The 25,741-nt window shown below is 40.6% G+C and overlaps 1 protein-coding gene across 7 annotated transcripts in view; it reads right to left on the minus strand.

Annotated features, from left to right (window-relative positions):
• Positions 1-25,741, minus strand: part of LOC124149284 (D-glucuronyl C5-epimerase-like) — a 349,514-nt gene that overhangs the window by 132,334 nt on the left and 191,439 nt on the right. For 3 of the 7 annotated variants that reach the window (XM_046520755.2, XM_046520758.2, XM_046520759.2), the window contains one exon: positions 25,368-25,449. The gene's annotated coding sequence lies outside the window, so the exon portion shown is untranslated. The other 4 variants (XM_046520760.2, XM_046520763.2, XM_046520762.2 and 1 more) reach the window with 2 other exon arrangements.

Raw genomic sequence — 25,741 nt, forward strand, 5'->3', positions numbered from 1 at the left:
GATCAACACTACTCTCCAACAAACATATTCAGATCACTTTTTAAAATCAAAATCAAAATCGGAACTGTCGTTTTATTTATTTGTTTCACAGAATTTTCAAACCAAATTGTGTGAACTCAGAAATTAGAAAAAACTACCTAACCCAAACACACAACAGACCAGTTGATTTTCACAAGAACAACCCCATGATCTTCAAGCAAATTCATCAACACCAGTCACATACAAGCAGCAATTGTGAAAATACAATTTTTTCATTCAGATCCATTTAAAAACCATTGTGTCATAATTATGTGAAACAATTTGAAGAAAAATTACAAGAAGAACTGGCAAGGAGTCAAGTGATTTCTCGCCTGTCTAAAACAGAACCAGACATGGGAAAACGGGCAGACAACTATTTTGGAACAGCAGACGGCAATTACGAATGGTCAAGCAGCAATGTTGAACACTCCGACAGAACATTAAAGACAGACAACCCCTTATTCAACTTATTTTGGTATCTGATTTTTGTTCAAGGGGCATTTAAAAGACAATCTTATGAAATATAGGAAGTGAAGTGACATATGTTGTGTTTTTTGTTGTTGTTGACAATATGCCAGTGGTTGACAATAATTGAGCAATAACTGTAACAGTGAGCACAACCTTTCAACAAGTAATTATGACGAGAACACTGACTGCATCACATCACGAATTTAAAAAAGCTGGGATGTCACATTTACCTGAGAGCAAAACTATATAATTCTTTAAAAATAGAAAAATAATTAAACATAAAAAAAACCCTTACAAGTATTTCTTAGCAACTGTAATGATATTACATTCATATTACATTCATATTACAATCCTAATGCCACCAAACCACATGGTAATGTAACTTCTGCCTCCCTGGAGACATCTGTTGCACAACAAAATTAACTCTAATTTGCAATATATATTCAAAGACTGTTATTGATTTCATGTAACCGTTATCTCTTCATAATGCATGGAATTATCCTTCCTCACCCTGCCACAAGTGTCCTGGAATTGTTAACAAAACTAGTGCCTATCCCTGGACTTTAATCTGGAACAATTTCTTATTGTACATAAGTCAGTAGACATATTTAAACTACCCGATGTCAATTTCAATAAACACAGACGTTCAGAAGGCAGACATTGGAGATAGTTCAGAAGCTTGTATAAACTGTGATCCTCCATTTCAGGAGCAAGGAGAGCAAAGTGTACACGCCTGTGAAATACTGATGATATTTTGTTTGATAGGCATTACTTAGAAGTTGACGAATGACAAAGTAGACACAATTTATGGATAACAACTTCTTTAATACAGTAAAGGCGATGTTTCGGTATAGATCCTCATAGAACTCATTAAGCAATAATCATCACGCCTATGAAAACTTATCCTGTTTAATCGGCTTCATGTCCCATTGGCTTCCACCTGTGTGTTCTCTGTCCATCGTGTTGTGACAGTATTATCCTTTTGTTGTCATTACCTACTCATGTTATCCCACTCATGTATGCTTTGTCCTTACTGTTAATCCAGAACTGTTAATCCTCCACCTACTATATTCTGTTCAATGTTCCCCATTCAGTCTTGCTTGACAACAGTAGAAGGATCTATACCGAAACATCGCCTTTACACTATTAAAGAAATTGTAATCCATAAAGTGTGTCAACTTTGACGGACGATATAATTCACAAAGAAGTGAGGTCCCTTCTGCTTGATTTTGCCTATTCTTTTTCGACAGAAGGCGTGGTTCCACACCGATTTTAGGAATATTCCAGCCAATGCTCTTCACTTGATGCATGTGGAGAACAGAAACCAAGCAAACACTATAGCCACTCAGCTACCCATCTTCCCGAGGCAAGGGAGTTAACTGACTTTAAAAGTCCAGTTTCCACCCTTGCCGAACTAGGCTGGAATTCATGGGCTCGATTGTAGCGCCCCCACTGGCTTTTACGAGTTATGTCCCTTCTAAGCCTCTCCTATGGACCAATCAGATTCCACCTCTCGTATCACTTGCATTTCCTTCAAACAAAACAGCGGCGCCCAGTCAAGACAATCTGATCGATAATCAAGATCTATTTCGTGATAAAACAGGTCTTCCATCGCGAAATGCATCAAATCACGTGAGCACCTTGATCAAAAACATGAAAAGATTTGAGGAAATATCTGTTAACAACGAGTTGGTGGTGCACATGCTTTGCAAATCCTGCAATCGACCAGAACTGCATGACAGTTTATGAACCGGATTTCGATTTCGTTGCGTGATTTTGATTGGACTATGCATAGACTCGTTAGTCCAGGCAAAATGTAACTCCATAATACCAGCCTAGTTCGGCAAGAGTGGAAACTGGACTTTTAAAGTCAGTTAACTCTCTTGCCTCGGGAAGATGTGAGCTACCCTGTTCCGGTTCAATTCCAAATGAGGATCGATATCCAATCTACATTTCTTGACCAACATATACTCTATGAAATCCCTTGTCATAAGAAGAGTCAATTCCAAGCAGCCACCTTAACCACTCGATCACCCTACCTGAGTTGACCTTTCATATGAGGAATCAATATCAAATCCACATTTCACACAAGTTTGTTTGTTTGTTTATTTGTTGATTAACGCCGCACTCAGCAATATTCCAGCTTAATGACAGCTGTCTGTAAATAATCGAGTCTAGACCACACTATCCAGTGATTGATATCATGAGCACCGATCCACACAATTGGGATCAATGACATGTATCAACCATGTCAGCGAACCTGACCACCCGATCCCATTAGTTGCATCTTACGACAAGCATAGTCACCTTTTACAGCAAGCATGTGTTGCTGGAGACCTATTCCACTCTGGATCTTTACAGGTCTTCACGCAAGTAATATTCTATGTGAAGAGTCGAAACCAAGCGAACACCTTTACCACTTAACTTCTCTACCCATGTTCACTTTTCACTTAAGGAATCATTATAAATATATTTCACATGGGTGATATTCTATACAGACAGGCGACAGCAAGCAAACACCTCAACCACTAAGCCAACCTACCCATGTTCACCTTTCACTTGTCATATTCTTTCTCTTTTACTCCTCATGTAATAAATTCTCAAGATAAATCTTTAAATATTTTAGGAATGTCCCGATATTTTGCTTCTTTCCTTCAACCAACCGGCACTACTTGCCAATCTCGGATACCTGCAACTGCAATCTGTATGTCTGCTTACCCGATAACAAGCTGCAGGCATAGAAAACACATTGGTGGCAATTTGCCTTTATAAACTTTTGTGAAAACATAGAAACAAATGTAAACATTCCCGGATACTCTCAAGATGATTCGACTTTTTTAAAACTTGGAACTGAAAAACTGCCGATGCCCCTTTAAGTGGTAGCGAGTTGGCAGAGATTGCGGTAATGCACCCTTGAGGAATCTCATCCTGACCTGACAATGCATAATGTTGTGTGTGACGGAGTCCTAAACACTACATGTGTTATCAAACCAACACTTACCCTGCCTCACTACCAGCATGAACTCTCAGTCAGTAAAATCCCCGTTTACACAACGCCTTGCCTGGTTCATGTGACAGAGCTCGATACCGGGCTAAATCAATAACAACAGTGAGCAGAACATGTGTTGAGTCCTCACAAACCTGCAACAGCCCAATTCCGAGATGGTCAGTTTAAATCAGACCTGAAATTTACAGTTTGAGCTTCATGTGTCCAATCCTGAATGAAAACATTTGGGGAATGAGAATGTTGCTGTGGAAGCCTCACACACCAACACACACACATGGGGAACACAACACCACGATTCTAACCTGTGCACTAGTGGTGGAGCTTGTCCGCTGGCAAAATATCCGTTGGATTGTCCGACAGGTCGCTCAGTAACTGGACTCTGTTCGGTCAGTCTAAAACACACATGGGCTTCAATATCCCATGGAGGAACGAATCCATGGACTCAAACCAAAACAGAGGTAGAGGATATGGGCTTGGCTATGTGCCACACATCTCCACCAACTCCTGGCCCATTCTCTTGCCTCCTGGAACCAATATGGTAATTATTTACAGGAATAGTTCTTTGTCTTTTTATCTTGGGAGTCGTCAGCAGAGGGAGCAACTGTCCGCCATTTGCTTGGCTCCACAGACAGGAGCAACTGTTAATAGCTCCGAGTACACTGATAATTGATTCTTCACTGGGAGACTCTGGGACTAGCTGGTCGACTACAGGATTGCGAGGGCTTCCGTGGTTGCCGTTACTGCCTGCTCTGCTGCTGGTCGGTGCAGACTGGAGGTAAGGGTACTGGCTGAGTACCGCAGGGAGCTACAGGCACCAGAGAACTGTCATAGCAGTCACAGCACCACGACACCGCCAGCAGAGCGCATCAGAAGAGACTGGCTTTCATAAGTGGGGAATTTATTCTTATACAGACTGAGACCAAGAATTTAAGTTTGGGCTATTTATAGACCAATAGTCACAGATTTGATTTGGACCATGTGGGTTTCTCGCCGCTGTGGAGTACTTGAAGCATTTGCAAATTCACCCTCTTAATCATTTTACAAATATGATTTGTTTTAATTGAAATTTTAGAAAAGAAACAGAATACTGAAAAAATGATTTCATCTGTTTAAAGATATGAAGAGATATCGTATCATTGTAATTAGTGTACAGTAAAAAATAGTATTTACATGAGAGACAAAGCAGTTTCCATCATTTTCAAATACATTGTTTTACTCTACCATTATGTTCAATGATATGCATACATAACCCTGGTAAATATGCAATATCACTTCGTTGAAAATAAAACAAAAATATTGACTCATAAAATTTTGCATGCTGAATGTTTTGACATTATGCAATGTTAAAACTATCACTTACACACACAGGCTGAGCATATTGGGATAACATAGATGAGAGTGGGGAGATGTGGTTTGTTTGGGACTGACCTTTTGAAATGTTTCCGCACCCCCACATGGAACATGGAAATTCCAGACTAGAAAAATATACATCATGATGAGTGGGTCATTGTTTGTTCTGACGGCAGGATAACTAGCGAGTTGTGACAGTAGGGTAAGTAGAGAGTTGTGACAGTAGGGTAACTAGAGAGTAGTGACAGTAGGGTAACTAGAAAGATGTGACAGTAGGGTAAGTAGAGAGTTGTGACAGTAGGGTAAGTAGAGAGTTGTGACAGTAGGGTAACTAGCGAGTTGTGACAGTAGGGTAACTAGAAAGTTGTGACAGTAGGGTAAGTAGAGAGTTGTGACAGTAGGGTAAGTAGAGAGTTGTGACAGTAGGGTAACTAGCGAGTTGTGACAGTAGGGTAACTAGAGAGTTGTGACAGTAGGGTAACTGGAGAGTTGTGACAGTAGGGTAAATAGCGAGTTGTGACAGTAGGGTAACTAGCGAGTTGTGACAGTAGGGTAACTGGAGAGTTGTGACAGTAGGGTAACTAGAGAGTTGTGACAGTAGGGTAACTAGCGAGTTGTGACAGTAGGGTAACTGGAGAGTTGTGACAGTTGGGTAACTAGAGAGTTGTGACAGTAGGGTAACTAGAGAGTTGTGACAGTAGGGTAACTAGAGAGTTGTGACAGTAGGGTAACTAGCGAGTTGTGACAGTAGGGTAACTAGAGAGTAGTGACAGTAGGGTAACTGGAGAGTTGTGACAGTAGGGTAACTAGAGAGTTGTGACAGTAGGGTAACTAGAGAGTTGTGACAGTAGGGTAACTGGAGAGTTGTGACAGTAGGGTAACTAGAGAGTTGTGACAGTAGGGTAACTAGAGAGTTGTGACAGTAGGGTAACTAGAGAATTGTGACAGTAGGGTAACTAGAGAGTTGTGACAGTAGGGTAACTAGAAAGTTGTGACAGTAGGGTAACTAGAGAGTTGTGACAGTAGGGTAACTAGAGAGTTGTGACAGTAGGGTAACTAGAGAGTTGTGACAGTAGGGTAACTAGAGAGTTGTGACAGTAGGGTAACTAGAGAGTTGTGTTCTACATTAATGCCCACCATCTCCCTCATACGGAATAATTAACTTTACCCAAATTGATTGCATTGAAACCCGGTAGAGAACTGAATAAATGCTGATAATGAAGACCGACAAATTAAGGACTACAAAAGGTTAAGTAGGTTCCCTCGATGTTAAGCAGCAAGTGTATGAATATTAATACACACAGACTACACAGGATAGAACAGATCGAGGCATTAGGGAATCTGTACAGACCAGTGCCCCAGGGACTGGTCAGCATGAATGGAGTGGTCAGTGAGGCTGTATAGGTCAGCTCAGTTGAATGGGCTACAAACAGGGTAACACTCCAGCTTCTGATGAAGGCCAGGTCGGGTCAATCAGCTGCTGGTGGTGTTGCAATCAGCTGTTGATGGTGTTGCAATCAGCTGTTGATGGTGTTGCAATCTGCTTTTGGTGGTGTTGCAATTAGCTGTTGGTGGTGTTGTAATATGCTGTTGGTCATGTTGCAATCAGCTGTTTTTAGAACTGCAATTAGTTGTTGGTGGTATTGCAATCAGCTGTTGGCTGCATTGTACAGACTACTGGTTCCATTGACATCATCTAGTGTAGGATTTGATGGATAACTCCATAGGGCCCTCATCTACAAGGATGGTCCGGCAACACACAGCTGGCTTAAATGTGTGGGGTCACAGACCGGCAGGCTTGAAGATCCAAGATGAGATGAAGTGGCTGTTAGGCTTGATGGTTCGGAGATAGCCATATCTTCAAATTTTATCAAAATCCTTTGCAGACCATTGTGACATCATCTGTTACCATGACATCACAACCAAATGACATCACTAACATCTCTGCCGCTCAAGCCAGTTAGCTGAACTTTTCACACTGAAGATACTTATTATCACTGTTATATAACAGTTCACAGATGACGTCACAATCAAATAACATCGCTCATATCTCTGTCGCCCTTTTCCAATCAAGGCATTGGTTGTTAATGACTGACAAAAGTTGGAAGATTGATTTGGGATGATAAATAGAATTTTCCCTTTGTGTCTTTTGATATTTAATAGCTTTTATGTTGATATATTTTATATGAAAAGACACTCGGGTGAGATTGACATTATCAGACACAGGGACGGACTAGATCAAACACACTAATGGAAGGTTTGTTTGGTTCTTTGTTTTGTGTTTAATGCCTCACTCAGCCATCTTCCAGTTTTATGATGGCAGCCTGTAAATAATCAAGTCGGGACCAGACAATCCAATGATTGATATTATAAGCAATGATCCAGGCCATCGGGCTGCAATGACATGTTATCAACCAAGTCACCAGGCTGACCACCAGAGTCACTGAGAGGCCAGGGATGACCAGTATTGGATGCTGGGGACCATTTGAAGCCTGCCCCCCCTGGGAGACAAGCACAGGTTGTTGGGGACCCATTCTATCACATAACCCCCACAGGACACAATCATCACCAAGACTCCAAAACAAATATCTACAGTACTTTGGCAAGTCAGTTTCTGAAGATGAAGAGATTCCCTGGGCTTCTTTTAAAGACAATTTAACACAAAAAATAGTAAAATGTTTTCCCTCTAAACTAAATGTTAGTCTGCAGGGCTCGGTGTCAACAGACAGGTCAGCCTGTTTTTGTTATTTTCATAGATGATACAATACAACACATACCTAAAACAGACTCAGTCAGGCATCAATGATAACAGTCTACAGATCTCTGGCAAGGAGAAGTTATCAAGTTAGCCTCCACACAGTAAGCCCCACTGGAGGAACACTGTCGGAAGCTGTCAAGCTTTCCTCATCCCTGATCTGTGTCAGGGCACTGATTTGTTTTCTAATGTGGAGCCAGAGATACACACAGTCTGAAGACACAGAACTGTCTGATGTCTGTAATTGAGATCCTGTGGGGGCGGTCGGGTAGCCTTGTGGTCAAAGCGTAAGCTCGTCATGCCCAAGACCCGGGTTTGATTCCTGCCATGGGTACAATGTGTGAAGCCCATTTCTGGTGTCCCCCGCTGTGATATTGCTTGAATATTGCTAAAAGCGGCGTAAAACCATACTCACTCACTCACTGAGATCCTGTGTTTGGAAAGTCTGTGATTTATTCCAGACTGTACATGATTTTTGTTTGTAGTTTTTCACCGCAATCACCAATATTCCAGCTATATAATGGAGGTTACTAAATAATTGTGTCTGGACCAGACGTTCCAGTGATTGACATCATGAGCATCAATCTATGCAACTGGGATATGATGACATGCATCAACCAAGCCTGACCACCCGATCTCGTTAGTCACCTCCTACGACAAGCATAGTCGCCTTTTATGGCAAGCATGGATTGCTGAAGACGTACTCTGCCCCGGATCTTCACGGGTCGAAGCCATACTGTTTGTTTGTTTGTTTGTTTGTTGTTAAATGCCGCACTCAGCAATATTCCAGCTATATGATGTAGGTTTCTAAAAAATCAAGTCTGGACCAGACAATCCAGTGATTGACATCATGAGCATCAATCTACACAAATGGGATATGATGATATGCATCAACCAAGTCAGCCTGCCTGACCACCTGATCCCATCAGTCACCTCTTACGACAAGCATAGTCGCCTTTTACAGAAAGCATGGGTTGCTGAAGACCTATTCTACCCCTGATCTTCATGGGTCGACCACTTTAGTAGAAGTCATAATCACAGGTATGGTGCTGACAAACCAAAAACATGATCAAACTGAATCCATGAAGATCCTCATCTGTCTGGGAAACACAACTAAACACTTAAATTACCTACTTTTAAGAAAACGGTTAAAAATGATCAAAAAGTTCTCAAGAAAACTTAATTCATAAAAAAATCTCCTTTTTTGTCCATCACCCTTTTTAAAAATCAACTCGGTTTCAGTTAACTAACAATAAAAACAAATCTTCAGTGATCGCTAATAAGCATGTCTCAACTCATTATTCTGTCCCGATGAATTCTATTTCCTAGCCGAGAAGAGTGATGTTAGAATTCCTGATTTCCATGTACGCTTGCTTCCTCATCATAAAACTTGAAACTTTTAAAAGATTCTGCAATGAACTAAAAGCTTGAAGGCTTTTTTTATCAGTATTCACTAAAAGAACTTTGATAATTTGGCCTACACCTCTTTGATCTTACATCCGACCAAATCCTGTTTTGAGAACAAGTGAGTGCACCAATGATTTGACCTCAGGAGGGCTTTTTCCCTAATCTTTGCAATCTATTATGGTCATTGCATAAACAAGGTCTTCAAAAGTTTAGATATTGGTGGGCTCCAAGAAAAAAACCTTGCCTTGCTTTAAGTTGCTCAAAACAGGAAGGACAAGCATACTTTTTTCAAATTTGAAGGATTATCTCAAAATGCGAGACATCATTTTTGAAAGAAGTTAGATTTATGCCTGTTTGATATGGATTTATTCATATATGCACAAAATCAATACTTTTGCTTATCAGACACGAACATAAAAGAAATAATTGCATTTGTAATACCTGCTCTTAAATAGGCTTGGAAGTTCTCATGCATGAGTTGGTTGGTTGGTTTGTTGTTTAACGCCGCACTCAGCAATATTCCAGCTATATGATGGCGGTCTGTAAATAATCGAGTCTGGACCAGACAATCCAGTGATTGATATCATGAGCATCGATCCTATAATTGGGATCGATGACATGCATCAACCAAGTCAGCGAGCCTGATCACCCGATCCCGTTCGTCGCCTTTTACGACAAGCATAGTCACCTTTTACGGCAAGCATGGGTTGCTGAAGACCTTTTCTAACCCGGATCTTCACGGGTCTGAAGATGAGTACTTGTAAATGGTGCCAGTTCATGCATATAATTTTGATTGGCAGGTATCAATGTCAAAAGCTGCTCTCTATTTCTATTCTATAAATAACAGGGAGTGAGGTGAGGTGAAATGGGGTTTAAGATTATTGCACTTTTATAGTGATGTGCATGCACATGTGTGTGTGTGTGTGTGTGTGTGTGTGTGTGTGTGTGTGTGTGTGTGTGTGTGTGTGGCTGCTTGTACTAGTCAGGACTGATGCCGAATTATAGTGCTAGCTCACTAAGATACCATGCCTCAGTTTAACATGAATACCCCACTCAGACACAGTACACTGACTCCGAGCTGACCAGTCCTTGTTTTAGCCCCTTAATGCCGAGTGCTAGACAGGGTAACAACAAGTACCATCTTTTAACGTCTTTAGGTATGATGCAGCCGGGGATCGAACCCTGGGCCTTCCGCTCTCCGGGCGGACGCTCTACCACAAGAACACGGAGGCGGTCAATAACAGGAAGTGATATAGCCTCCAGGAAGTGGATTTGTGGGAGGGAGGAAGAATGATGATGAGGATGATGATGATGATGATGATGATGATGATGATAAAAATCAATATTTTGTGATGCAATGATTATTTTCATAACGGTGAAGATGGCAACGATGATGATAGCAACAAGAACCATCTTTTAACGTCTTTTGGTGTGATGAAAACAATGCAAATGATTGCAAACATAATGAATACAATGATGCTGATGCTGGTATTGTTGCAAGTGTTCGGTGTACCCCAATCTTGGATCCTATACTCCGATGTGATACCTCTCCATGTCAGAATCTGAATTACGTCCGGTGAACCCATTCGGAAGAAGGCTGAGAGGGTTCTTGAGCCAATCAACTTTCTAAAATGATTTAATTTTACCAACTTGATTTAAGAAATTTTGATTTGTACAAATGATGATCCACACAGAACACAAACATTCCTTCGAAATTACACCTTTCCATTGCTGATGAGCATGGTGCTCAGGGTGTTTAAAATATCCACAACAATACAATGGCGCCGCTACACTTTTCACTTTTTTTACTTGTAATTTGTTTCAAGATATAGGGACCGCCTCCGTGGTCTAATGGTAGAGCGCCCGCTCGGAAAGCGGAAGGTCCGGGGTTTGATCCCCAGCCGCGTCATACCAAAAGACGCTAAAAGATGGTACTTGTTGTTACCCTGTCTCGCGCTCAGCATTTAGGGGCTGAAACAAGGACTGGTCGGCTTGGAGTCAGTATACTGTGTCTGAGTGGGGTATTCATGTTAAACTGCGGCATGGTATCTTAGTGAGCTAGCACTATAAATCGGCATCAGTCCGGACTAGTACAAGCAACCACACACACACACACACACATGCACGTCGCTATATAAGTGCAATAATCTTGGACGCAACGTTAAACCCCATTTCACCTCACCTTCAAGATATAGAAACAGATATTCTGGCTTGAATGCTTTGCTTAGTCATACCGAGAATTTAGAAACCACGACACCAATCGGCTTATTAGAAAGTTCACCTGACGCGATTTTAATGAGATTGGGTGTGCTACTGCTGAGGGCCTACAGATTACTGAAATGATGATGATAATATTAATTAACAAGGACAATGATAATGATGTGGTGGTGGTAATAATGAACACATTGACCAACATAACATAACGTACATAGAGTGATGACGAAGTTCCTGACATCTATGTTGAAGGCCACTGCGACACCGGCAAATGTCAAACTGATTTGAAGATGAGCTGATTCAACATCATTAGCCTGTCAGTGGAGGTAACAGTCTCTATTTTCATCTTAAGATCATTCACACAGATTCATCAATAATGAAAGCCATTAGCAGCAAAGTTTAACAAGGTGCTCTGATTACTGCTCCTTAACAGGGCCCCAGCTGGGGCCCACACCTTCTACAATCGGGGCTGGATGGTGGGCGCCAAGTGTCAGGACGGTAATTAACTGACTCAATGAAAGAGGTCTCCAGTAAGATTGATCAATAGTATTGCTTTTCCTTCTCCTAAATCTAGCAGTCCACCTATGGTGCCAGTGGAACGTCACGATCCTCATCAAACGGTGGCTTCCAATAATGGATGCTCATTACAAAATTTGTTCCTGGAAGTTGATAATTATTCTCAAAAGGACAGATTATTATGGGAGCATGGCTTCCAACAATGTTGCACCTACACAATCAATGCTTACATCATCCAATGTTGGGGATGCTTGTGACTAGAACTCCTTTAGGAGCCATGATTGTGGGAGCATGGCCATGACAATGGCGAACCTGTCAATCTCAGTGTTCTTTTCGTCCAACTTTTTGGATGTCTGAAGAGTGAGTGGGTTGAGTTTAACACTGATTTGAACTGTATTCCAGTCATGTCACAGTATGTCAGCTTGATGTGGGAGGAAAGCCCAAAGTGATGCAGGTCTAAAGATTGTTTAACACATTAGTGAAACCCACAAGGACAGGTACAGTGCTGACAAAGCTAGAAACATACTTTGGGTGAACCAGATCTATGTAGCACTTGATTAGTCTTTTAGAACCATACAGTGACCAAGGGAGCAGGGCCCTTACAAAAAACTCATTTGTGTGTTTTTGACTTTGAGCTTCAGGCGACCCTGATACCGTGGACTTAATTGTACCCACTTCAATTCATGTCTAGTCACAGATCCTGTTCACTATTTCTTTCAGATCAATATGACTTATCCAAAAATTGTGTCTCTGAAATGTATTAATTCTTTCATGGGATACTCTGATATGAAACAGTATACCCTTCAAGAAGGCTCATATATGTGCAAGCCCCAAGCCAATCCCGACATCGTCTTTGAGCTATCATAATGGGTATGGCGTATCAAAGAACGACTGCACCGCATCGATCGATCATCATCATTCACATCAAAATCAGAATCAGTGAGAGCAGTTCGGCACAGGAGACCCATAACATGGACATATGGTCTTGTAAGATGTTTTATTTATATCACCTTCATTAGAAAATTTCTTTAATTTCAGACTTTGAATCATTCTTTAGACAACTTGCTTCCATCAACCTCAGTCAATAACATGTTCAAAAGTTTTCCCGAGAGATCTTCTGTAATTTTCCAACAAACATCATACTGTCTTGTGAAAGAGAGAATGAGCTTTGAGCAGGATTTCATTCATATCCCAATCTCCATCTTCCAGAGACAAGTGTGTCCACTAGCCTTTATCAAAGCCTAGTTTCTACCATCTTCCCGAGACAAGTGTGTCCACTAGCCTTTATCAAAGCCTAGTTTCTACCATCTTCCCAAGACAAGTGTGTCCACTAGCCTTTATCAAAGCCTGGTTTCTACCATCTTCCTGAGACAAGCGTGTCCACTAGCCTTTATCAAAGCCTAGTTTCTACCATCTTCCCGAGACAAGTGTGTCCACTAGCTTTTATCAAAGCCTAGTTTCTACCATCTTCCCGAGACAAGTGTGTCTACTAGCCTTTATCAAAGCCTAGTTTCTACACTTGCCACATCAAGGCCACTTTTCTTGTCTCGATCCCGCGTCATCTCGCACAGATTACGAATTGTGCCCCTTGTAATGAAAACATAATATACAATCAGATCGCTGTTCTTATCTCATACAGCTTTACAAAGGTGGTGACTACAATAGGCAACAATCCAGGTAACAAAAATATTTGCGATTTCACCCCTGAAACAAAGATGAAAAAGACGTGTCAACAAAGACAGGCAGCGGTAAATCACTTCCATACAAAGGTGTACCAGTCTTGGATGCTGATTTTGTGAAATGTTTTACTATTCCAGTCATATTTAGCATCAGGAAAGTGGGCTTGATGTGGCAAGGGTGGAAACAAGACTTTGATAAAAAAAAGCCTTGTGGATGGCGATGCACAGTCCAATGATAATGGGAAGCCCAAAGTGATGCAGGACTTTGATGTTTACCACATTGGTGACAGCTATGAGAACAGGTATGTAGCTGATAACCCGAAGTTCATACTCAGTGGGAGGTGAAATGGGGTTTAGTATCACGTTCAAGATTATTGCACTTACATAGTGACTAATGCCAGTTTTATACCCCACTCAGACACAGTGTACTGACTCCGAGTTGACCAGTCCTTGACTTATCTCATTCATGCCAAGTGCCAGGCAGGGTAACAACAAGTACCTTTTTTTTACATCTTTTGGTATGACGTGGCCGGGGATTCAGAACCAAACAAACATCAATTACAGATACAACTCCTATGAAGTCTTTGCCTACTACTATCAGTTCTAATGTAACTCCTGGCTTCCATTTGCCCTTTGCTCATCATCGATCTCCTTTAAGTGCCAGGCAGGGTAACAACAAGTACCTTTTTTTTACATCTTTTGGTATGACGGGGCTTGGAATATGGAACCAAACAAACATCTATTACAGATACAACTCCTGTGAAGTCTTTGCCTATTACTATCAGTTCTAATGTAACGCCTGGCTTCCATTTGTCCATTGCTCATCACTGATCTGTGCAAATTGACTGTTAGCTTTGCATGTTAATGTTTCCACCTGTTTTCTTATTACTTTTATAGTTTTAATGTGTACATATATATATGCTCTCTGCACGCACACATTCATTCACCTGATGAAGGCCTCCGTGGTCTAGTGATGGAACGTCCGCCTGAAGAGCGGAGGGTCCGGGGTTCAATCCCCGGCTGCGTCATGCCAAAAGACGTTTTAGATTGTACTTGTTGTTACCCTGTCTGGCGCTCGGCATTTAGGGGCTAAAACAAGGACTGGTCGGCTCGGAGTCAGTATACTGTGTCTGAGTGGGGTATTCATGTTAAAACTACGGCATGATATCTCAGTGGGCTAGCACTATAAATCGGCATCAGTCCGAACTAGAACAAGCAGCCACACACACACACACACACACACGTACATGCATGTCGCTATATAAGTGCAATAATCTACGATGCGACGTTAAACCTCATTTCACCTCACCTCACCTGATGAAGGAATGAGTGCAATCGATTCTGAAACGTATTCCTCATAATAAAAGAAGTTGACATCCACAAATTCTTTCTTTTAGCTTTTATGTAATTCTTATAGTTTTAAAAACAAAATGAAGGACTGAGAGCAGGAAATTTCCAACAAAATCTTAAAGGAAACATTTTATTTCTTCCACTCAATGAAGATTTCAGGTAAGAATAGGTTCCCAGGTTGGTTGGTTTGTTGGTTTGTTGTTGAACGCCACACTCAGCAATATTCCAGCTATATGGCGGCGGTCTGTAAATAATCGAGTCTGAACCAGACAATCCAGTGATTGACATCATGAGCATCGATCCACACAATTTCAGATGGATGACATGCATCAACCAAGTCAGCAAGTCTGACCACCTGATCCTGTTAGTCACTTCTTACGACAAGCAGTCGCCTTTTATGGCAAGCATGGGTTGCTGAAGACCTATTCTACCCCGGATCTTCACGGGTCAGGTTCCCAGGAGGTTGGATGGATGCAAAGTGGGCACTCATAAAAGATCTGAGTTAGATTTGTTCTTCAGCAATCCATGTTTGTCGAAAGAGACAACTAACAGGATCGGGTGGTCAGATGGTAGACTTGGTAGATGTATGCCAACATATCCCAATGTGTAGATTAATGCTCATGATGTCGATCACTGGACTGTTTGGTCCAGACTTAATTATTTACAGTCCACCATCACATCGCTGGTATTGCTCAGTGTGGCATTAATGAGTGAGTGAGTGAGTGAGTGAGTTGGGTTTAATGCCACTTTTAACAGTATTCCAGTTATATCACGGCGTGTCAGCTTAATGTGGGAGAAAAGCCCGAAGTGATGCAGGTCTCAGACGTTTACCACTTCGGTGAGACCCACGAGCACGGTTATGGTGCTGACAAACCTAGAAACATAATCTGGGCGAACCGGGATTACAACCCACAATTAGGTTTCTGGCGTGCCCAAGGGATGCAACTCTGCACAGCGAATCGTGGCACCTTAGACGACTGGGCCACCCGTGCCCCCCAGTGTGGCATTAAACAACAGACTACAATGAGTGGCCTGGCTGATTGTGTTATGAGGTGTTGCTCATGCTGTCAACCACTGTTTTCTCTGGCCTTCATTCGCCTTTTCTATTTAGTGATAATCCAGGAACAGTGCTGAGTGGGGCATTGAAATCATTCACTCATGCAGTCAATTTATTCTTAACTATCTACCCAAACATTTTTCAGCATGAAACGGGAACCAAATTATCAACAAAAAATTGTCCTGGTTGTTTCTATTGTTCATCAAATTTGTCAACCCAGCTTCCGGACCCATTAGTCATTGATCCAGAAATTTGTTACTTTGAACAAAAAAAATTGGAATTTTTCCAACTGGGCTTTTCCTGTACTATATAACAATGCCAATATGAAAATTACATGCTATTTAGAGAGAAGCAAATTTGTCAACCATCTGTAATAAAACACTTCAAGTACAAAGTTCTTCAAAGCATTTCAAAATTATAGTTTTAACAAAGCCACATATCATCATTGTACTGGTTATAACCTAGACTTGCTCACAGATAGACTTGCTTGGAAGGATTCCTTTTTTCATCTGGGCGGAGAAACACGGAATGTTCCCAAACCATAAACAGTATTCCAAACATGTCACCTAATTCACAAAACAATGCCAGCGTTCTGTATTGTTCAAACTCCCCTACAGGGCCAAGTCCATCTCCTTCAGCCAAGGTGGAGTAGGACTCAGATGAAATTCTCAGTAGTCACTGTAGGGAGCTTTCCCTTTGTAATTAACCAATGTCGCCTCTAATGGAATCCCGGATCAGAATAACACTGAATGGCTGACCGGCATGCTCTAATCCCAAGCAAGGGCCTGATTAAAAGTTCCCAAATTCAAATTTCGGTAATCAAGATAGCATTAAATCTATTTATTGGTATTCTGATTGATTCAAAATGAGGCTAGATGATAAGGGAGAGAATTCAGACACGCAGAAAAAACATGTAATAGCACGTGTCCTGAATGCTGTGTGAAATTACTGCACAGAGAACCATTTAATGATACCAGAGACCGAGCTCCGCCAAAATTACAAAATAATATGCATTTCCCATCTCATCAGTATTAGCTGGCTAGGAGAGGATCCGAGAATCAGATTAGGGACATGAAATAATTAGTGTGACATGGCTCCAACTGAGAAGTTAATTGCCTACATGTGTTTATTTCATAATTCCTCATACAACATATTAAAATGTTGAGAGCCGATACAAAAATGGGCTAATGATTCATTGATATTGAATAATCTTGATGACAATATAACGTTGAAGGCGACTTTGACTGGATCAAAGTGATAAAGTTTGCTAAAAGCTTTTAAATCTTTTTATTGTCAGTCATATCAGTTATTAAATGAAAATACATACATCTTATCTGAATATAGTTATGTACTCCATGCTGGGTGGAAGAGCTGATAACTGGGGGAGGGGGGAAAATGGGGATAACATCGTGTTCCAGATTATTGTACTAAAATATTAATAACCATACATGTGTGGCGTGGGGTGGCGTTGGGTGGGGTGGCGTTGCATTGGGTGGGGTTGGGTCGCGTGTCATTAGGTGGCGTGGCGTTAGGTGGTGATGGGTGGGGTTGGGAGTGGTTGGGTGGTGTTGGGTGGCGCTGGGTGGGGTTGGGTGGCGTTGGGTGGCGTGGCGTTGGGTGAAGTTGGGTGGTGTTGGGTGGGGTGGCGTTGCATTGGGTGGCGTGGCGTTGGGTGGCGATGGGTGGGGTTGGGAGTGGTTGGGAGTGGTTGGGTGGTGTTGGGTGGCACTGGGTGGGGTTGGGTGGGGTTGGGTGGCGTGGCGTTGGGTGAAGTTGGGTGGTGTTGGGTGGGTTGGCATGGCGTTGGGTAGGGTTTTTGTGGGGTTGGGTGGGGTTAGGTGGGGTGGCGTGGCGTGGCGTGGCGTGGCGTGGCGTGGCGTGGCGTGGCATGTGTATGATAATGTTTCTGGTGCTAGCCCACTGAGATACCATGCCAAAGTTTTAACATAATTACTCAACACAGTATACTGACTCCAGGCTGACCAGTCTTTGTTTTATCCCCTTAACATCAAGTACCATCGTTTGGTCCAGCAGTGAAGCTGATACAAATATCAACAGTTATTGTGGCCATATTATAATCGTTGACATGTGATTTGTAAGAAGCTCATAAAATCTATTTTATCATCCCTCCATGTCAGAATGATGAGATCTGATTGGTCCACGGGATCATGATAAAATACTCTGTAACCCGCCTTGGAGGGTAATAAATTTCTCAACGGGGGAATAAATATCTTATACCCCACCATGAGCAAATCAGGCTGCACGTGGATTTCTGAGAGACAAAAAAATCCTTTATACCCCGCTTCAAAGCAAAAAGCAGCACGCTTTTTCCGAAACAATGGATGTCAAATGAAATAGCGCAAGCTAAGCTAACCTCAGCTCAATCGAGCAGCTGTTTCCTATCAATTTGGAATTTATTTGAATTATTTTACAATGTCATATTAAAACATGTCGGTAAGATAAAACCCCATGTACCCCCGCGTGATCCTGCTACAACTAAAGTCCTCTTTTGCTGGTGCTATAGCAAAATATCTGGATATTTTCATGGCTTGATACCAGATACTATCACCCTGTTTTGTTTGACAGCACAAATAAAATGCACAAATCACTTCCTTTGCAACGGACATCCCATTTTCAGTCACCTTTTTGTTCCTGCTTGACACAGTTGGAATAGGGATATGCAACAAGATCACATCCAGATACATCACAGCCATCAAGGCTCTCATTTGTATTTGAATGAATTTGTTGAAAATTAACTTATGCTTTCACAAGATGCAAATCATTTCCATGAGTGTTATACACACGAACAACAAAAATAACAAATTTGTTGTTGCTATTCTGTGTATGCGGAATCCCTCATAATAAGAACTGTAGTGATGTTTTGTTGTAACAGTGTGTGGGAGTGATCTCCTTGCTGAAATAGTGCTAAGTGTGTTGTAAGAACCATTAATTCAACAGGAGCAAAAAAACACTTCCGAGACTCTCCTACAATGCCACTGTCCCTCAACCTGCTTCCCTCTATAAGACTTACGCCTCCCTAACTTACCGTATTTGACGTAATAAGCGCCCCGCTCTAATAAGCGCCCACGGCGATATTTGCTAACATATTGGCCAGTGAACAATCGCAATTAGTACCCCTTCCAATGTACACAAGACTTACTTATTCGCATATAATATGCACTCGAGTGTTATAACACCCTTAGTTATGGGCAATTAAATTCTGGTAAAATATATCTGTCATATATAGACATTTCAGGGTGTCAGCATAAACCACAAAATTTATTTTTCAACTCTGTTTATTTCACCAATATAATATTCTAACAACAGCCCCCTATTTCTAATTTTGAGAGCGCCTTGGGCGCTTATTACGTCAAATACGGTACTTTCATCAATACCTACAGCTCCTCCTCCTATGGTATCACAGTGTCCGCATTGGATGCCGCAACAAACTTCCCTACGCAAATTATACCAGTTCACGCTCGTAAGTTTCAAGCTACCTTCTCACAAATCCCTGCTTTAACCTGCAAAAACCAACAACAAGAGGGAAGCAGAATTAGTTTTGTCCAAGAGTTTCTGTACAACTTTCATATAAATTTTTTTGCTTAAGTTTGTTTTGTCATTATTAATCATTCTGAATGCGCTTTGGGGGGTATTTTTCTCGTTTGGAACTTTTTTCTGGTCTTATGCGCATCACCTGATTAAAACATGGCCAACAGGTATCTGGTGTACAGCAAGCGTAGCATTTTCATCATCAATTAGACATGTACCACAGCTGGAAAGGAAAAGAAACTCTCTGTGACTTTCCCCCCCCCCCCAATATGCATTGAAAACAGCATCAATAATAATAATAATAATAATAATAATAATAATAATAATAACCTGCCTGACAGTGTTAGAACACCCCAACCCTCTTTGCTGCATTTTTCATTTTAATCTAAACATGTTTCATCTGTTTGTTTCTTTGTTGTTTAACGCTGCATCATCAATATTACAGTGATCGATATAGTGAGCAAACATTTGATGCATAGGTTGCTGCGGACCTATTCTAACACAGAATCCCCATGGGACAAAATAACTGTACTAAGTTTGTTTGTTTGTTGTTTCACGCCGCACTCAGCAATATTCCAGCGACATGATGGCGGTCTGTAAATAATCGAGTCTGGACCAGACAATCCAGTGATTGACATCATAAGCATCGATCCACACAATTGGGATACGATGACATGCATCAAACAAGTCAGCGAGCTTGACCACGCAATCCTGTTAGTCGCCTCTTACGACATGCATAGTCGCCTTTTACAGGTAGCATGAGTTGCTGAAGACTTATTCTTCCCCGGATCTTCGTGGGTCTACTGCAGTAAGGACAACATTTTGATGTATGGGATTTCCTTATAAAAAATGAAAACAACAACTTTAATAGGCCCATTTTTATGATGCGCCATTCCATTCAAAACATAGAATTTGTTCGCATTAATTGGCATAAAAATGGTTGCCAAATAGTGGGCTAGGTTACAGAGGATCACTAAAGATAGATATCAGTAAATACTCTGAACTACCTGGTAAAAAGCAGGAATTTACATCTTTCTTTGCTTCCTAAGTCTTTCTAACAACAGATGAGACGAAAATATGACGATCAAAATGTTTCTAAAACAGAACCAACAAACAGTCACATAGTCCTGCACCATGACTGGGAATATATTTATTTTAATAAAAAAAATAACCTAGAAATGCATACAAAAGCAAGTCTAGCCAGCTCAAGCTGGCTCTATTCTGAAATCAGCATAGGGAATTTTTTTTTTTTTTTTAGAGTCAAGAAGGATATTGTGTAATATAAGATTTTAGAGACTAAATGTTAGTCTAACAGTCACAGGTACAGCCTTTATACTGGAACTTTGACATCAAACTGTTGAACTAGCTAGTATGTAAAAGAAATATCACAGAATTTCAAAAAACAAAAAAACAAAATCTAAAAACTTTGTTTTCACTGAATAAAGTCATATAACATCTCAGTTGAAAGAAATATGTGTACTCCCATGACACAAAACTGACACAAAATTTATAAAACATACCACAATGTGCCAAGTCTTAATTGACTAATTTCACAAAATCTGGAAAACTTTCAAAAAAATAACAATAAAAACGAAACGCTCGCAAATAAAACTGTTTCATGAGAATTTCAGTGGAAAATTTCACCAAAAGGCCATGATGGACAGCTGGTAGGATACTCAAACCAGAAGTTATGTCCTCTGCTGTCTCTTAGACCTCTGTACTCAGCCTGTTATCAGATCAATTTACATGTAAAACATATACTATGTCCCTAAAAACAAACCTTCCTCACTTGAAATGGTTGCTGAATAATCCACACAGTTACTGGGTGAAGTTCGGAATGCTGCGAGTATATCTGACTATCTAAACATGCTCCTTCAACGGTTTAGATTTTGGAGGTTCATCTCCCAAAATAAACCGTTTGTATTGTTCAACAACCATCGAGCCACAAATTGTGGTGATTTTGACGATTGCCATTTCTGTGGAAACATATTTGTGAGTAGCGGCTCCATTGCATTAGAAACGGCATGCAGTAAAATACAATCAGAACATTGCAAGGGTGGTCTGTCTGGTGCGTGTGCGAGGGAGAGATACTGTGCCAGATTGAGATATAAAAACTCCATTTGAAAACAACGTTGGATATTTGAAGAAAGTGAATGTTTTACTTTCAAGCACCAAGTTGGGTCGTTGCCGATGGCAACTGTGGAGGCAATGATTAGAGGTTTTGGCCCCATGGAGAAAATGACACATTACTGTTTGTTGATTTTACAGTTCGTTTGTATAAAGACATGTATTACTGGTAGATTTAGTCAAGATACAATAACATTAGGGGGTAAGTTATGTCGATGGAAATATTCAGGTGAAAAATCTACATCTGAGCGTTCCAGTACATTTTGATTTTCTTTTCTTGCGAAGAATGATATCTGAAGAAGCATTAATATGCACAGACATCCATGTCATCATTTTGAAATGAATAATGACGCAACTTTCGAAGTAATGTGAACAAATGTGATCTTGCAGATCTCCAAATCTGAATGTGCTTTTTTATTGTCATTCCGAACTAACACTCACGGAATGACCTGTCTCTTGGAATGTCTGGTATTTCAAGTAAGTACGAAACATAACATGTAATTGAATTACACATTTTCTTTACCAAAAAATCTTAGAAGTTGAGATATTTCATATTTTTAATGTTTAATATTTCTTACATAGCTTGGTAACTATGGCTTGAATAGAAAGCACTGAATGGACTTCTTCCCATTCAAGATGTAAATTCAACCGGAAACAAACATCATTCAACAGTCATTAAAAAGTCCTGATACGTACATTTCAATCCATGATGAATGCCTTTCAAGTACTGTCCTCATCACTCTTGGACTAAATAATTCTTCTACACCTAGACCTCAATACTCAAATCATAAGGCATAAATCAAACCCTGAATTATACCACTGATTATCAAATCAGTGAAAGACGACAAACCCAGGAGATTTGGAATCACCAATCAAGTTGCGATCTAGGGTCCGAGTTCGTCGCCCTCACTTCATCAGCAGCACAGTCGACAAGTGGTGGCCATTTTAATCAACTCATGCATAAAACCTGTAAAGATTCACCAGAGGTGCGAGAAACGGTTCTGTATATAATACTTCATCTGGCTAAAACCCCTCGGGGAAGATTAGAAAATATGACGACATATACGTATCTATCTTGTCTGGTGCCCAAAGCTTGATATGTCTCTAGAGTACCATCAAAATGCAGACCCATAAAAGCTTAAGAACTAGAAGGTTCAAATAAAAACTAGAAGACCATGTGGAGTGATATCATGTACAAAATACTCTTGAGTCGCTGCATCAGTCCATGATGTGGTATCAGTTCATGTTGTAATGGCTAAAAAGTACCATGTGATGAAATACCATCCTTTGTGTGGTACGTGTTAATTAAGGATTGACTGTGTATTTTGTTCGGTTCATTGAGGTATGAATCGAAAAACCGATGTGCAAACTGTATGAATCCGCGTAGCACCGTCTCATCACCATTGAGAAATGAATGCAATAACACGTGACCAATTCAGCTAATCAGGATGCAGGAATTTCAATGAACACAAGGAAAATTTAATTATCATATTTTGGAGGAAGACAATCATCATCATGAACATCACCACTACCATCACCCCATTATTACCATCATCATCATCATCATCATCATCATCATCATCCTTGTCATTACCACTACCATCACCTCCACTATTACCATCATCGCCACCATCACCGTCATCATTGTCGTTACCATTATCATCACTATTGATGGTAATTCAATATTTTAGTTTGTGCATCGACAACAGTACTTATTGATGCACATAGAATTCACCACAATAACACGTCAGCCACTCCATTAATGTTTTAATCAACACAATTCCCAACACCACTATCATCTAAATTTGATATTTCTGTCTGGATTATGATACAGTCATTCTTTCCCACAATTTCCCACAACTGCACATGCCCAAACAGATGGGACCTGTGAAGATTCCTAGATAGAATAGGTCTTCAGCAACCCATGCTTGCCGTAAAAGCTGACTATGCTTGTCGTAAAAGGCGACTAACGGGATCGGGTGGTCAGGCTCGCTGACTTGGTTGATGCATGTGATCATCAATCCCAATTGCGTGGATCGATGATACTAATCACTGGATTGTCTGGTCCAGACTCGATTATTTACAGACGGCTGTCATATAGCTGGAATATTGCTGAGTGCAAAACAAACCAACCAACCAACCAACCAAACAGACGGACGTCATAGTGTTTACCTTTATTTACCCAATCAGCCTCACCCGAGTTTACATTCTCCATTCTTTCAACTAAACATCATCACCACCACCATCACCGTCGTCATTGTCATTTAGCAGCTTTTAATATGACTTAATATATCTGTTTTAAGAAAACTATAGAACAATCTTAGATTACCGGTAAATGTGACAACAACCAAGTGCTAGATCATTACAACTAATACAATAGGTGTTGACTCTAGCACACACAGGAGAAAAGTGAGGTTTCCCGCCATTACGCACGTCATAGCTATAGTGCTATTCGGGAACAACTAATTGTGTGTAATTGACAGTGAAGAGGACATCTGTTTAAAATCTGAAAATTTGTTTAGTGTGACTGAAGCCAAAATGCAGGATTTATGGCAGAGATGTAATAGAGGTAGAAATTTAGTAAGAATTGTAGTTGTTATCAAACGTCATGAACTATGAATAAGTTGCTGTCCACGTTAGATAGATTTACTTCTCAGCTAACTTCCAATGACATCAGTCAACCTGATGCTTGCTGAGGTAAGGCTTAGGCTTAGAGTTTAGTTCCATTTTGAAGGATTTGATAGTTCTTAGTTGTTAAGGTTAGTGTAACTGACAAACCAAGGGTCATAACTGGGACCACGTCTCTGATTCAAATCAACTGTGAAAACCCTTTCCATAATCATAAGATATCTCTGCTAAGAGATACTTTGACCTGGTGAGTATATCCTAACCACCAGTGGCACCATCACAAACACATGCAAAGGCAAGTCAATTGTTCACCCGAAAAACATGGGACATTAAAGTACAATGTCCTCCACATGTCAACGATGAAACTTTTCGAAAGTTATACTAAGGCCTTGAATGTTGAATGATTTGGTGCCAATTTTCAGCTTAGGTCTAGACACTCTAAGGACCTTGTGTGACATTGCCCTCCAGTAAAAAGGTAACCTTTTGTCGTCTTATTGATCTAGATGAAAAAGCAAGAGTTACCAGGCAAACAAACTTGTTTACCAGAGCTGCAGATTTACCCTAGCATTGCCCCTTTTTAACAGTGCATCCTGTAGAGACCACATATACCTATACTCCATTCTTCACAGAAAATGAATGTGATTATCACAAAGAGAGTGGTGACAGTGCATCTTTAATTCACTCCATCAATCAATTTGCCAGGTAACTTATCCAAACAAATATATTTGCATAAATCCAATGTCTATTTGCAAAAAACTAATTACATCTTTGCCGACATTAAACAAACATCCTACATATACAAACCACTGCATAGAGACCTGAGCTAGTAATACATGTATTTAATTGTAAATTGGATGTAAATTTGACTTCAATGATTTGTTTACCTTCTGGGAAACGTTCACCAGCTTCAACACTAAAGCAAGCATTAGATGACATCAAATAATATTTTTAATCTGTTCCAGCAGAAAATGGCCACTGCAAGCACCGAAGGCTGTTTTGGAGTCTGTACGATATTTGTTCACAGCTAAAATTGGCAGTATGGTACCCTCTGATATTTAATCTAGGAAATTGCATTAGATACACTTGTTTGATTTTGAAATGGCAAGATTATTCCTCAGGAGACTCGACAATGATTTGAGGCTCTGCCATGCGACGATCTGGCGTATGCAAAATGATGTCACCCTGAGGAAGCGTCTCCCGGTTCTGGGCCAACACGATACTGAAATCAATCAAATTACTTACTGTTACTGGACCGGGCTGCGCTTTATAAATCTCTTGGTGGAAGCCATGAAGCTTGATTTGATGCACTTTACAGTTTCAATCTCTGCAATGTAACAATAAATATGTCAGCATCAGCATCATATTATTTCGTGTTCCTTTTTGTTTGTTTGTTTTTCTAGAAGTGCTCATAGAACAAATCACTCATTACAATGACAGCCCCCAACAGGGTTGATACAGATTCAACAAATTCAAGACCTTTTCAAGGCTTTTTTCAAGGCAAAACATCATCCGGGTTGGAATCATTTGGAAGAACATGAGTAATTCACACAATCATCATGCAAAAGAGGTCTGCAAAATCACCTGCAAATTTTAAATTACTCTTCATCATGCAGTTT

The sequence above is a fragment of the Haliotis rufescens genome, unplaced genomic scaffold (genome assembly GCF_023055435.1).
Source record: "Haliotis rufescens isolate VD_foot unplaced genomic scaffold, xgHalRufe1.0.p SCAF_13, whole genome shotgun sequence".
Classification (NCBI taxonomy): domain Eukaryota; kingdom Metazoa; phylum Mollusca; class Gastropoda; order Lepetellida; family Haliotidae; genus Haliotis; species Haliotis rufescens.